Source organism: Panthera tigris, chromosome E1 (genome assembly GCF_018350195.1).
Source record: "Panthera tigris isolate Pti1 chromosome E1, P.tigris_Pti1_mat1.1, whole genome shotgun sequence".
Lineage (NCBI taxonomy): Eukaryota > Metazoa > Chordata > Mammalia > Carnivora > Felidae > Panthera > Panthera tigris.
In genome coordinates this window covers 47,647,094-47,661,336 of record NC_056673.1, presented here as the reverse complement: position 1 = coordinate 47,661,336, position 14,243 = coordinate 47,647,094, and positions in this window count along the sequence as shown.

Below are 14,243 nucleotides of genomic sequence, written 5' to 3'. Positions count from 1 at the left end.
TTTCCGAACTGGACCGCTTGTTTAGATGTGCTCTTCTCCGGTTTTTGTCAATGTGATTACCCTCCTAAGATGCACTTCCCTGTCCCTCATTTCCCTTTCTCTGTCACTGTACTGAGCTTGTGTTTGTGCACCTGGAAAAAATAGAATCCACGCCTAAACACGAACTGATTGTTGCCTGACGTCATTAGGATGGGCCTTTATTGGCCTGGCTGCTGGACTCGCTAAGCCAAGAAGCTCTTACCTTGGGAACATACAGCTTCTGCTTCTCTTACGAACAGGTTCTGGGTCATCGTCCTCCTTCATGAGGGAGGGGGGAAGGTTATCGATCATTGTGGAACCATTATGGTTTCCTTTCCGTCCACACACGAATCTCAGAACTGGGGGTCTGTTTGCAGCCTCCCCACAATCAAATATTAAACTGTGTAATCTCAACTCAGAAATCATAATCTGGCTCCTTTCCCAATGCCCTTGCTGATCTCTTGTTTCCTCAAGAACTCAAAAAAACACATTGATGAGATTTTTTTTTTCTCCCCCTCCAACACTTGAAGAGGGAGGGTAATGAGCTGAAGTCTGATAAATTGGGGAGTAAAAGCACTCAGGGTCACCAGTGGTTGGGCAGGAATAATTCCACTGCTGGCTCCCTCCCACATGGAACTCACCAGCCTCCTCCTTGCCCCGGTGGGGGGGACTCCGCGACACCCTCTGTCCCACCAGATGGCCTTCAGAGGAATGGGGTGTTATTAGGACTGTGGACTGAGTTGATGGGGAGGCATTTGGGGGCAAATCCCCAAGTGCCACCAGCTTCTCAGTGATGTGTGTGTGGGGGGGGGCCTTCCTTAATGTTTGGGTAACTCCTTTCTCCCCACATAAAAGTGGTGTATTGGGGTTCTCCAGAGAAACGGAACCGATAGGATGCACCTAGAGATTTATTTTAAGGAATTGGTTCCCATGGTGGTGGAGGCTTGGCAAGTCCAAAATCACCAAAATCAGATGGGGGAGGCCAGCAGGCTGCAGACTCAGGGAAGAGTCGCAGTGTGAGTCTGAAGGCCATCTGCTGGTAGATTTTCTTCTTGCTTGGGGTAGGTCAGTCTTTATTCTATTCAGGCCTTCACCTGATTGGACGAGGCCCAGCACATGCTAAGAAAGAATCCGTGTTACTCAAAGTCCGCTGCCATAAATGGCAATCTCATCTGAAACACACCTTCACAGAAACTGCCAGAATAATCTGGGCACCATGGCCCAGCCAAGTTGACACTTTAAATGGACAAAGGGCAGATGAGATCCGGGGAAATGGTATTCCATCTTCAGCATTGCAGGGTAGGTGGGGCGCCGGCGTGTCTCAGTCAGTTGAGCATCCGACTCTTGATCCCAGCTCAGGTCATGATCTCGCGGTTCGTGGGGTTGTGCTCCTCGTTGAGCTGTACTCTGACGGTGAGCGCCTGCTTGGGCTCCTCTCCCTCTCTTTCTGCCCCTTCCCCACCCTCTCTCTCTCAAAGCAAATGCATAAACTTTACAAAGAAGAATTGCAGGGTAGCTGTGAGATACAGGAGTAGGGGGAGTCGGCGCATCCCTGCTCACCCATGCACGCACGTGTACGGCCACGCCCAGGGCTCTGTTCTTTCGCAGGCTGTCCCTCCAGCCGAAGCCGTCTCCCCGATGAGTGCGTGGAACACGTTTGCAGCTCCCCCAGTGTTGGCTGGTATCCTACACTCGGTGAATACATGCCCCCATGCTAACACAACCCTTGAGAAGTTTCTCAGCCTCTGGAACACAAACACTCCGTGAGTGGGGAACAGGTGAATGAGTGGATTCCACCGAACGTGCCAGATGGGCCAGGGCCCAGCCTGCACTGCACGTGTGAAGTCAGCCATGGCACCGAGTCTCAGAGGCCGCCACGGTGCAGACCTGACTCTCCCCAAAGGGGTGGAAGGTGGTGAGCCATAGCTGGGCCAAAGCCCCCGCCCCCCCCCAGGACCCAGGATGGGCGCTGGGGCCTCAGGCCCTTCCTTCTGCAAGAATTCTGTTTGCTGGATTCCCACCTACAACTGCACTGGGATCCTAGTGACCTTGGACAGGTCACACCCTCCCAGGGCCTGCCTCGGCTTCCTCATGTGTACTAAAGGCCGATCTCCCCGTCTGCTTCTGAGCCAGACTTTTCTGCCTGGGTCACCCGCCCTTGGGTGTTTGCATCCAGCGAGGCTTCTGCTCTGCTGGTTCCAGGGTGGCAATGGACCTGAGTTCCCTGCAGGGCACTGCTCCCGCTCTGTGTATTGTCAGCAGCCTAGGGACCTCCTTTGATCATTCATACAACGAGAGAGTTGGATAAAGTCATCTGCAGGTTCTGTCTCCAGCTCAAAAGACTGTAAGTTCTGTAGGCAAAATCCAACCAGGCTCAAATGACAGACCCCCCAGTCTCTGCCTCCTGCCAAGGGCACCCAGATGACACCCCCAAAGAATGCAGAATTTAGCTAAGAGAGCACGTACTCGGGGGACCTCAAGGAAGAACAAGATTGTGTATGATAGAATGCAAATGGCAGGCCCCAGAACAGCCGGAGGGGAGAGGAGGGAGGTTTCAAAGATGAACTCAGCTGTCCCCTTCTCAGCCAATGGGAATGGGAGGCAGTGGAGCTTCTCAATCCAGCGTCTGCTCCCCTGGATGGCGTTATGGGAAGTGAGGCCCTGGTGAGCCAACTCCGGAGGTCAAGAGCCTCCAAGGGGTTCAAGGTCAAGAGGCACCACTTCGGTGCCAAAAGAAGGGCAAGAAAAGTCTTTCCCAGCTGAAAGGTACCCAAAATGTGACTATGTCTGTTAGGAGATGAAAGTTTCCAGGTGGGAGTTGGGTGAGGGGAGGGAACTGACAGTTCCCTGGAAAAGCTCATCCTAGAAATGTCATCAGGAGCTCAGTCTTGGCCTTGATTGGCAGATGAGATGCTGGCCGATTATCCCAGTGGACTGAAGGCTCGGGGATAGGATCCGTAGCTTCCTCTGCTGAGTCCCAACCCAGCCTTTCCACCTCCGAGCTGGGCTTCAAGCCTCCAGCTACCCCCTCCGGGAAAACCAGTGGCACATTTCAGGCCTCAGTTTCTCCACCCATAAGATGGACAGCCTCCTCTGCCTCTCTGCCCTGGGAAGGAGTGAGCCTGAGTGACAACTTAAATGGGAATCCTGGGGGTGCCCAGTGGAGCAGATGTACTGGCTCAGGGCTGAGCACTGGTTTGGAGTCACCATCTCTATGCCCCAAGCTTAGCTGACTTGTCGTGTTTTCCCAGCCCTGCCCCGCTCCAACCCCTCATCCTGTGCGTAGCCTTGGAGGGGCTTTCTTCCCATTCCTCTGGCTCTCTCCTCACCAGCAAGGAGCAGTTTTGGGGGGACATATCTGATACCCCATTGTTCACTGACCTTGGCCTCGAGATCCTCCCTTTTTAAAGCCGGTGGAGATCAGATTCTGGCTTATGCGCTGCAACGAATAGGTCATTTCAATGGCAAAAGTAATAGTTTGACTCAAACTGCTTTAAACAATAGGAGTATTTCTTATCTTCACGTCAGGAAGGCCAGGAGTAGGTGTGGGTCCAAGGACTGGCTAATTCATGGGCTCAATGATGCCATCAAAAACCCAAGTTCTTTCCATCTCTTGGGGGTGCCGCCATTGACTTTATCCTCAGGTTGGCAGCAATCCCAAGGGTCCTATCTAGATACAACAACATCAGAAGGAAGTGAAGGACTATCTCTTCTTCCGTGGCTTTCTTAGGAAGAAAGACCAATTTCCCAGAAGTCTCCACCTCTGGGGTCATGTGCCCATTGATAAACCACCATCTGGCAAAGGGAAGGGGTGACCACATACTCCAGTCATCTATCGAAATAACGAGTTACCCCAAACCTCAATAGCTTCATCGCAATCATATCACTATTTCTGACACTTTGGGGGGCTGACTGGGCTCAGCAAGATGGTTCTCACTCAAGATCTCTCAGGGGGTTAGAGTCAGCGCCTATCATCTTCAAAACTTCCTTGCTCACTTGTCTGGCAATTATGTCCACCGGGACCACAGCCAGGGCTGTCGGCTGGGACACCTATGCTCAGTCTCTTCACAAGGCCTGGTCTTCCTTGGAGCATGACAGCTGGGGTCTGAGAGTGAACATCCTAAAAGACAGGCAGTATTGCCTTTCTTTGAAGTAACCTTGGATGTCATCTGGTGTGCTTTCCATCGTAATCACCAGATCACCCAAATGTAAGGGGAGAGAACACAGATCCTGCCAGTTTGAGACGTGATGCATGTCAAAGTCCTCTCGTGAAGAGAGGGACATGAGAAAGGAATCTGTTGTGGCAACCACCTTAGAAAAATGCAATGTGCTGCACTATGATTGGCTTTGACCAATTGTTCTTCCAGGTATAGATTCTGATTTTGTTCTGAGCTGGGCACTGAGACTGTTTCTCTAACAATTTCCAGGTGATGTCAAGACTGTGCCATGCTCTAGGCTCTAGGGACTGGGTTCCAGGCACATGAGCTTTTTTTTTTTTTTTTTTTTTTTAAGCTCCCAAGGTGGTTCTCGTGTGAAAGCAGAGTTGATAACCACTGGCTTCGATCTACCAGGATTTCCCCCTTCAGATTGAGGATAAAGCCCCTTCTGAGTCTGGTCGGGGAGCACTGCTTCCCAAACAAAGTAGAGGAAAAGAAGGGGAAATGATCCTGGGTGGGCAACCAGAGAGGCTAAAGGCCCAGGCATCTTCCTTGCTCCCTCCCAACCCACGCAGACCCTGCCTCTTTAGATAAGGCTATGCCATGGGCAAGATGTCAAGTCCATGGGCACATTCCCGGCCTCTCTGCTCCTGGGCCCTTTCCCTGCTGAGCTGGTACTCATCGGGATGCAGGAAGGGCCTGCCTTTGAGAAAGAGGACAGCAGTGCTCAGCATTCTGGAGCCAGTATTCTCTCTGCCCCCACTTTCAGGGCCAAGGGATGGACTTCTGGCTCTGAGTAGGCCTTAGATGCTCAGAAATGACCTTACAGTCTCAGGGCTCCTACACAGAATTTAAACCAGTCTTCATCACTGGTCTTTGAATAATTCATTTCATACTCAGCAATCATAATAAGAACAAGGCTTGAGGGCTTTGGAGGTTTCTGATCAGGCAACAAAGAGACCATGTATGACAGTCTTCTCAGCAGACTGGACTTGGCTCAATTTTTATATTAAGTCCACCCACATCCACACGTCCACCTCCTACCCCGTATTAGACACAATAGAATCCGTGTGAAAATACTATGGAGTCTATTTTTTTAAAGACGACAACTATGTGTTTAAAAGGTAAAAGTCCTCCTCAGGACTATTTATCTTATTTGTCTTATTTGTCTGTTATTTGTCTTAACAAAATGGCCAAGAGACAAACTTAAACCAACCCAAGAGGCTCCAGGTGAGTACCACATATTAAATCCAAAGCAATTCTCAGTGCCCTAAATGATCAAGGCTGGATGGTGTCCTACGAGGTCAGGGGCAGATTCGGGGAAAATGGATTCACCATCTTGAATCAAGACACGGTTTCTTGTGAATGTCAGTCTAAGGCCCTATGAGTTCAGCAGAGGGGTCATCGCCAGACGTCATCATCAGCGTGCGTGTAAAGCCCTTATTCAGAGCGTCTGGCACGTAGTAGGGGTTTTGCGAGCATTCCTTCATTTAGCCCTCTCAATCCGGTTCGTGAAAGGACACTGACATTTAAAGAGGGTTGGGGGCTTGCTCATAACCACACAGATGATATTTGCGGTGCTCTGAAAGCCCTGTTTTAATTGGTTGCTACCTGCAGTTCTAAATGCCCCACACGGCCAAAGCGTCCACTTCCATAATCAGAGAACTAGTCCAGGCTCCCGTTCAAAGATTGATGGGGAAGAAAAGGTCTCAATAAGTGGGAAAGAATGGTGAGGTGCCATTCTCCTGAAAGCTCTCCATTTATTACTCTCATCTCTGCTGGAAAAAACTCACTGCTTCGTCCTTCACACTCACACACAGCACTTACGACACCAGATGCGTGTCGGTTTCCCCACACCAAGCTGGGTGTCCCACAATTCAATTCCACTCTGACATTAACCAGAGTTGGCGCAGACTCAACAGGTTAAGAGGGTTCGGTCCTGTGAGACTGTCCCCCACTTCTGATGCCAACTACAAGAAGGTCTCCAGGTTACGCCCAACTTCTGTCCAACTTGGCTACAAATCAGGGGTTCTTATGACTTCACTCCTTGGATCCAGTCACTGGCTAGAGCAGTTCACAGAACTCAGGGAAACACACTTCCCAGTTTATTAGATGATAAAGGTCATGATAAGGATGCAGATGAGCAGGTGGATGAAGGGATACACAGGGCGGGCGAGGTCTGGAAGAGTCCTGAACACAGGAGCTTGTAGCCCTGTGGAGTTGTAGTGTGACACCCTCTGGGCACATGAGTGTGGTCACCAACCCAGATGCTCTCCAAATTTCCTCCTTCGGGATTCTTATGGAGTCTTCATCATGTAGGCCTGGTCAATCGTTAGCCCAATTTCCAGCCCCTCTTCCCTGTTTGCAGGATGGGGGGTAGGGCTGAAAATTCCAGGCTTCTAATCATGCCTTGGTCTCTCTGGTGACTAGCCCCCATCTTGAAGCTATCCAGGAGCCCACCCAGGGTTGCCTCATCAGAACAAAAGACTCTCCCATCACCCAGGAAATTCCAAGGGATTTAGGACCTCTGTGCCAGGAACCAGAGAAGAGACCACCATGTGTATTTTCTACTATTTCACACAACCAATGTTGGAAATGGATGTACAGCTCCACGTTTTCCTGCATGCTGGCCCCTCACTGCACTCTCCTCTTTTTTTTTTTTAATTTAATTATTTTTTAATGTTTATTTTTGAGAGAGAGACAGAGACAGAGCGTGAGCAGGGGAGGGGCAGAAAGAGAGGGAGGCACAGAATCCGAAGCAGGCTCCAGGCTCTGAACTGTCAGCACAGAGCCCCACGCGGGGCTTGAACCCACGAACCATGAGATCATGAGCTGAGCTGAAGTCAGACACTTAACTGACTGAGCCACCCAGGCGCCCCTGCCCTCTCTCCTCTTGACAGCTCCTGGAGGAAGGCTCACAGCCCATGTTTGGCCTGACTGGTGAGAGTGTGACTGGCGTCATCCCAGTTGCCCAATGACCTGATCCTCATAGTGCTGGGGAGTCAACCTCAGATGCTGGCCATGAGCACTCAGTGGACTCTGGCCTCCAGGCCCCATTTTCCAGGCTGAATCCCAGGACACTGTGAAGCAAATAGCCGGTACAAGCACACGGAAAGGGAGGCCTTGACAGTCTGAAGCCCACCAGCTGGAGAGGAGGAGGGAATATTTCCGTTTGCTCAACAGAACGTTTCCTGAAACACCATATGTGTGAGCTCCCATGTTGCTGGCTGCGTGAAGTGCAAAGAAAAAAGTGTAGCACAAATGAATTTTACTCCAACACTACTTAAGTGTGACAAATGTCACCTTGTTTTTCTAAATCAAATTAAGTCTGACCTTGAGCCCCACCCCCCCTCAACTGGGTGGCGGGAAGTTCAGTGTTTCCAAGCGTTGCCCAAAATCCCAATGGGGAGGGCATGACAGAGGCCATCGGACAGCTGGAAATCCACAGCCCAGCCCAGGGTAGGCGCTAGGGTCCCTGCAGAGGCAAGGACATCCATGCCTGGTGTCCAATGGCCTCAGAAACACCTGTCTTGGGCCTGTGAGGGACTCTAGTCTCAACCACTCTAGGATCCCACCTATTACACTCCCTGGTTCATTTCCTTCCCAGGATGGGGACTGTCCCCAGAGTTGGCTGTTCTCCCTGACCTCTTCCAAGGACTTCCTTCCAGCTTGTCCCCTTGGAAAGATACTCTGTATTCTCCCTCAGTGGGTCCATAGAAACAATGGTGGATTCTCTTTCCGGGATCGGCGGGGGAAAAGAAAGAGATGAGAAAATGATCAAAGCATTCGTAGTAATTTACCCTGTTAGACTATTAATAATAATTAAATTAGTACTAACGTATTATTTTAGCTATTGTTACCATTTATTTAGTAACTACTATTATGTCAGTATCTATGCAAGCAGTTTATCCTACATCATTTCATTTTATTTATGGATTCCAAACCCTAGAGCAGAGTTGAGTTAATTACACTCTCTGGGGGTGCCTGGGTTGCTCAGTTGGTTGAGTGTCTGACTCTTGATTTAGGCTCAGGTCATGATCTCATAGTTTGTAAGATCCTGGGGCTCTGTGCTGAGAGTGCAGAGCCTGCTTGGGATTCTCTCTCTCCCTCTCTCTCTGTCCCTCCCCTGCTCACACCCACACGCCCCCCCCCCAAAAGTAAATAAATATTTTTTAAAAATTACACTCTCTAGTTCATGGTGCGTGAACTGGTCTGTCACTGGTCCACAAAGGCTTGGCTCTTGGTTTTTTATTTATGCATGTGTTTTTCCCTTCTTCTCCTACCCCATGAGTAACCACTCAAATGTATTTCATAAGGTAACTTTTTGTTTATCTGTTGCTCCTTAAATGTGTGTTGTTGAGTTTTTTTGCATGTAATGTGAATTCGAATAAATGGTTTCACATTATGTCTGTCATTCCCTTTCTTGCTTTTTCATTAACACTGCTGTCGTGATGCTTCTGTTTTTCTCCACGAACTTGTAGTCCATTTCCTCTAATCACCACCTTTTGCCTAAATCCCAGTGAAAATCCCACTGACAGACACCACAAAAATGGGGTTAAGAGGCCAGAGTCAAGAGCTCATCACCCAGACCTTACAGACCTTGTGGCCATTGCCTTGGGATACCAAAGAGTGGAATGCATCACGGGGTATGTGTGCACTTAATCTGACCAAACGCTGCCTAGTTGCTTTTCAGAATGGAGGCCACAGTTTCCATTCCCACAGGCAAAGCATGAATGCTTCTATATTCCACTCCCCGCCCCCCTACCCCGACTAAAACAGTCCAGCATTCCTCAATGGCAGCCTCGTTGACATTTTGGCTCAGATGATATTTGTTGTGGGGGCTGTCCTGTGCATTGCAGGATATTTAGCACGTTCTTGGCCTCTACCCCGTTGACACCAGTGGCACCTCATCCTCCATCGTGGCGACCAACAATGTCTCCAGATGCTGTTCTCTGCAGGGGGTAGGCAGGGTGTCCCTAGTTAAGAACCACATAGGCTTATCTAGCTTTCTCTTGTTTGTCATCTAGTGGGTTGCACCAACTACTCCACGAGGGGAGCATTATAATACCTTCTTCCAGCAGAGGAAACTCAGAGAAGGTAAGTGATTTACCTGCAGCCACATATCCGAGAAGAACACTCTCTGAGCCTTCCAAGAGCTCACAGTTTCGCATGGAAGACACATCATCCAATCAAAGATCTTCTGTGGATGAATGGACCAGCCTCATAATCTGGGAACATGAAAGAAGGAGGGTTAATTCTCCCAAGAGTAGCGGGGAAGGAAGGGAAGAGACAGCAGAAAATGGCGGTGTCCTTGAGCCGGTCTTCAGAGGATGGGAACTGGAGGCTAGATTGTCTGATGCCAAACCCGAGGTTCCTACCACTGTGCTATGAGGTCGCCTTCTGCAGGTGAGAGTATACGTTCATCTTCAAGAGCTTGGGAAATACAGACAAATGAGAGCAGGGAAAGAAACCATGCATAGCCTCACTACCCAAACAAATCCACTATTTTAAAAACACTGCTGAGTTTTTAAAAATGTCAGCCAGGGGTGCCTGGTGGCTTAGTTGATTAAATGTCCAACTCAGGTCATGATCTCACGGTACATGGTTTCGAGCCCTGCGTAGGGCTCCGTGCTGACAGCACGGAGCCTGCTTGCTTGGGATTCGCTCTCCCTCTCTCTCTGCCCCACTCCCCTGCGTTCTTTCTCAAAATAAATAAATGAACTTAAAAAACTAACAATTTTTTAAAAATTAAAAAATGTCAACCTTATTCAAAAGTAGACAACATAGTACAGTGAGCTCTCCTGCACCCATCACCCAGTTTCAACCAGGATGAACACATGTCCAACCCCTGATTGTTTAGAAGCAAACCCCAAACATCACATCATTTCCTCTAAAAGCATGTCACAGTTACCTATATACGCTCAGATTCTTTTAAAATCACAATACCGAGAGGCACCTGTGTGGCTCAGTTGGTTGGGCGTCCAACTTCAGCTCAGGTCATGATCTCACCATTCATGAGTTCGAGCCCCGCGTTGGGTTCTGTGCTGACAGCTCAGAGCCTGGAGCCTGCTTCGGATTCTGTGTCTCCCACGCTCTCTGCCCCTCCCTTACTCACACTCTATCTCTGTCTCTCAAAAATGAATAAGTGTTAAAAAAAATTTTTTTTAAATCACAAAGCCAATAATAACACACTTCAAGAATACCTTAAGTTTGACATCTGAAATTGGGAGACGTGAAGTTAGTAACCCTTGACAGTCATGGTCCAGATCCATTATTTCATTGGCGGTTGCAAAATGTGAGTGTTCTAATACTATTCTTTCTTCATTGACGAGCTGGAATACAGTTCCAGAGAAATGTCCCCTCATCTGCTTTCTGCTTTCTGTACCTTGATTGTCACTCTGTTCTGTAGCTGCATGTGCCCTGTCGTATGGATGTGCCCAGTCTCCAACCGATGGACATTTGGGTTGATTCAGCCAAAACATCCACTAAGGGGTACCATTTTGCCAGCCCTCACTCAGAAACCATTCTTTGACGTTATCTCTATTTTCAACACAAATCTCCAAGTTGTAAATTTTAGTGCGATGATTCTCTCTGGCCCCTGTGCTTTCCTCTGTTCCAAGGCCATTAGCCACCATGAGTTCTCCTCTAAGTCCACCCTGGTTAAATGGCTCAAGAATGGCCACTTCTCTGCCAGCCTTCGGAGAGGCCCAGGGCAAGGCTGGAAGGCCATTCCCTGGAAGGCTGGGTGAGTTTCAGGTTCTCCCGTCACAGGGTGACATTGTCAGGAGCTCCCGCCCCCCACGTGGAGAGGGGACTTTCCTGGAGGCCCCTCCAGCTGTGACTCACCAGCTCCTGAGCCCAAACCCACCGGGGGAACTACAAATGGATTCTGGAGAACAGGGAGTGAAAGCCACCTCTGTGTGGGAGAGGATGTTATAATATCAGGCTGTCGCCAAATTAACGTTATTAAACAAATGCATAAAAATAGCAGCCATAATTATTCCTATACAGTAGCTCAATCTGGAACTTTCCGTGCGTTTCTGTGCCCCCTAAACATAGGGCTGTCGCTATTCCTGCTCCTTTGGTTCTTCCTCCTTTCCTCTCTCTAAGATGTTGCAGAGGAAAGAGCCCCACCTCCATCCCGCAAGCTCCCGGAACCGCTTTGTTGCCTTGGGAAAGAAGAAAAGGATGAAGACTAAGGTTTCTTCAGTACCTGCTATGTGCCAGGCCCTTTACATATGAAATTCCACTTAATCCTCGGAACAATCTAATGAAGGAAGTACTGTTATTCCCATCAGACAGATTAGCAAACTGAGTCCTAAAGAGGTCATGTTAACTTAATGGCCACTGGCTTGTAGATATGAAAGCCCAGGTTTGACCAACTCCAGAACCTTTGCCCTTTGCCATTCTGCTCCACTGCTCCTCTGACGGGTATCTCCCCAACCTCCTCCTCCACCTCTCTACGGACGCCTCCCATCCAGGCACCTGCCCACAGCACCATGGCTTTTCGAACTGGCTCTGTCCCAAGTGAGTCCCGTGTGTCCCTGCTCGTGGCCTGGCCACTGCCCCAGGTCAGCCCCAAGGCCAGGCTTGGGCCAGAGCCCCTTATAGGGGAGCAGGGCAGGAGGGAAGGGGCCCACGCAGAGGCCGCCACGCTGGTGCGAGGACAGCAGGTCACGGCGGAAAGGCCAGAGCCTCAGAAAGTGGGGCCCAAGCCCAGCTCTGGTCACCAGGCCAGCTTGTCCGGCGAGGGTGGCCTCATCATCGAGGGAGCAGGTGCACTGCATCACACAGGGCCGGTCCTCAAGGCAGAAGCCTGGTCCTCGGTCAGACAGGTTGCCTCCCCTCTCAGAGCCCTGGGAGCACTGACGCCTGCCTCTACGTCACATGTTAGAAACGTAACAGAGGATTATAGAGAAGGTGGGCACGTAGCCATTGAGGGTCTTCCCGAGAGCCATGCTCCGAGATGAGGATACCAGTGGTCAAACCCAGATCCTGTCCCTTTGGGCTCAAGAAGCTCACAGGTGAGCAGAGCAGAGGATGACGACGGCGACGATGATGATGACAACTATTATTACCAAGTGGTGGCCACCGTGAGCACCACCCGGCCCCGCCCTCCGTGAAGGACTTGTCATCCCCGCAGCCATCAGTCCCTTTCTTTGACCTGCAATGACTGCCCCAGCTGGGAACCGCTCCCCCAGGCCAGCTCAGCTGCTCTGTGTGCAGCGCCCCCTCGGGGTCAAGGCTGGGCTGCTCCTCTGCCCGATACCGTGCCAGGTGGACAATTGCCATCGCACCAGCTCTTTCTCTCGGTCGGCTTCCAGAGGAACGCGCAACAGGATGTCGCTGTAATTATATAAGCGCTGAGCAAATCAGGATCCCCGGGGCTGCCTGCAGGTGAGCTGAGCTGGCGGGATGCACAGGCAGCTGCAGGAACTTGCCACGGAGGACATCTTGTGTATTCCTCTGCCCGGCGGACCCGCTCCCCTTCTGGCCAAGGAGTGGCCGAGGAGCCCGAGCTGGGCCAGTGGTGGGCATTCACACCAGATAAGCTAAGGTGGGGAGCTCCCCTGCCCGCCCCCCACTCCAATGAAGGCAGCTCACTTCTGCACTGATTTCACACCCCAGACAGGTGCCTCCCTGTCCAGGCATCTCAGACAGCCTGCTCTTGATGTCCCCGGTGTCACTTGACTTTCCCCCTCAGAGCTGGCCCTGGAGCTGGACAACTCAGGTAGCCTATGCTCTTTCCTGCCTCAAGCCACTGTGATCTCCGGGTTTCTCGCTGACCTAAGTAGCCACACCAAATAAACCGTGCTTTGCAGCTTCATAGCTGGGAATAGTTCTCGGTCCCTACTGATTGGTCACCTCTTCCGTCCACGTTCCTTTCCCAAGCTGTAAGTGCTATGCTATGTATGATTCTGGAACATTCTGCCATCTCTCTGTAGCCCCTCTAAACTGCAATGTCTCTCTTTTTTTAATGTTTGTTTGTTTTGAGAGAGAGAGAGCTTATGCGATGAGCAGGGGAGGGGCAAAGAGTGAAGGAGAGAGAATCCCAAGCAGGCTCTGAGCTGTCAATGCAGGGCTCGATCCCACGAACCATGAGATCATGACTTGAGTGGAAACCAAGAGTCAGACGCTCAACTGGCTGAGCCACCCAAGTGCCCCGCAATGTCTCTTTTAAATGTGACTTCCAGAATTGATTCAAAACTCCAGCACCAAATGCTGGACTGCACCCCTTTCTTGATGTGGGCGTCGTGCATTTGTCTGTCAAGAAAATGGCATAAACCTGTCACCTAAGGTGCTTTTCAGGCCAGCAGTCCTTAAGCCAGTCTTTATCTGGAAAATTGGTTTTGGGAGTCCAATGTCAATATTTTACATTATCAAATTCTGCACTTGTTCATTCAATATAGAATTTGCACATGCAAAGAAGCACTTTTTTCCCCTCAAATTTCTAATGCTTCCCCAGCTCTAGAAGAAAAAAAAAAAAAGAAAGCTAACAACTCTGCCCTCTTCTGGCCAATTTATTATTTTCCTCTTTAATACATGTCCTTGGAATAGACCGAAACAAGCCGAGTGCCTTCATGGTTTTGACACGGCCTCACATGCATTTTCTTCTGAATAATGCACATCTGCGTGCAGAAATGCAGAAGGACGTGTCACAATGTGGCTTGTGACTGCAGTTTCGGAGGCTTGCCACCCGCCTCTGTTCCACAGTCCTGGTTTCATGCAGTTTCTGTTAAAGCCTGGCAGTGTGTTGCTGCCTTAGGAGGCAGGGGAGACTTCTGTCCACAAAATAAGCCTCCATAAGGACCATGAGTCAACCTCGGTGCTTTCCTATTTTATTTTGAAACAATGTGAAATTTACAGAAGGTTGCAAAGCCAGAACAAAGTTTTTTTTTTTCTGAACTGGAGGTTCCCAAACTTGCGTGGCAAGTGGCACCCTCGGGGTCCCAGTCATGATTTCTGGGGCTCCTAGGTCAAAGGAAATAGCTAACAGTTCCCATTATTAGGTGGGGCTCCTGAGACCTCAATCATCACAGAGCCACATATGGCCTGCTGCATGGATGT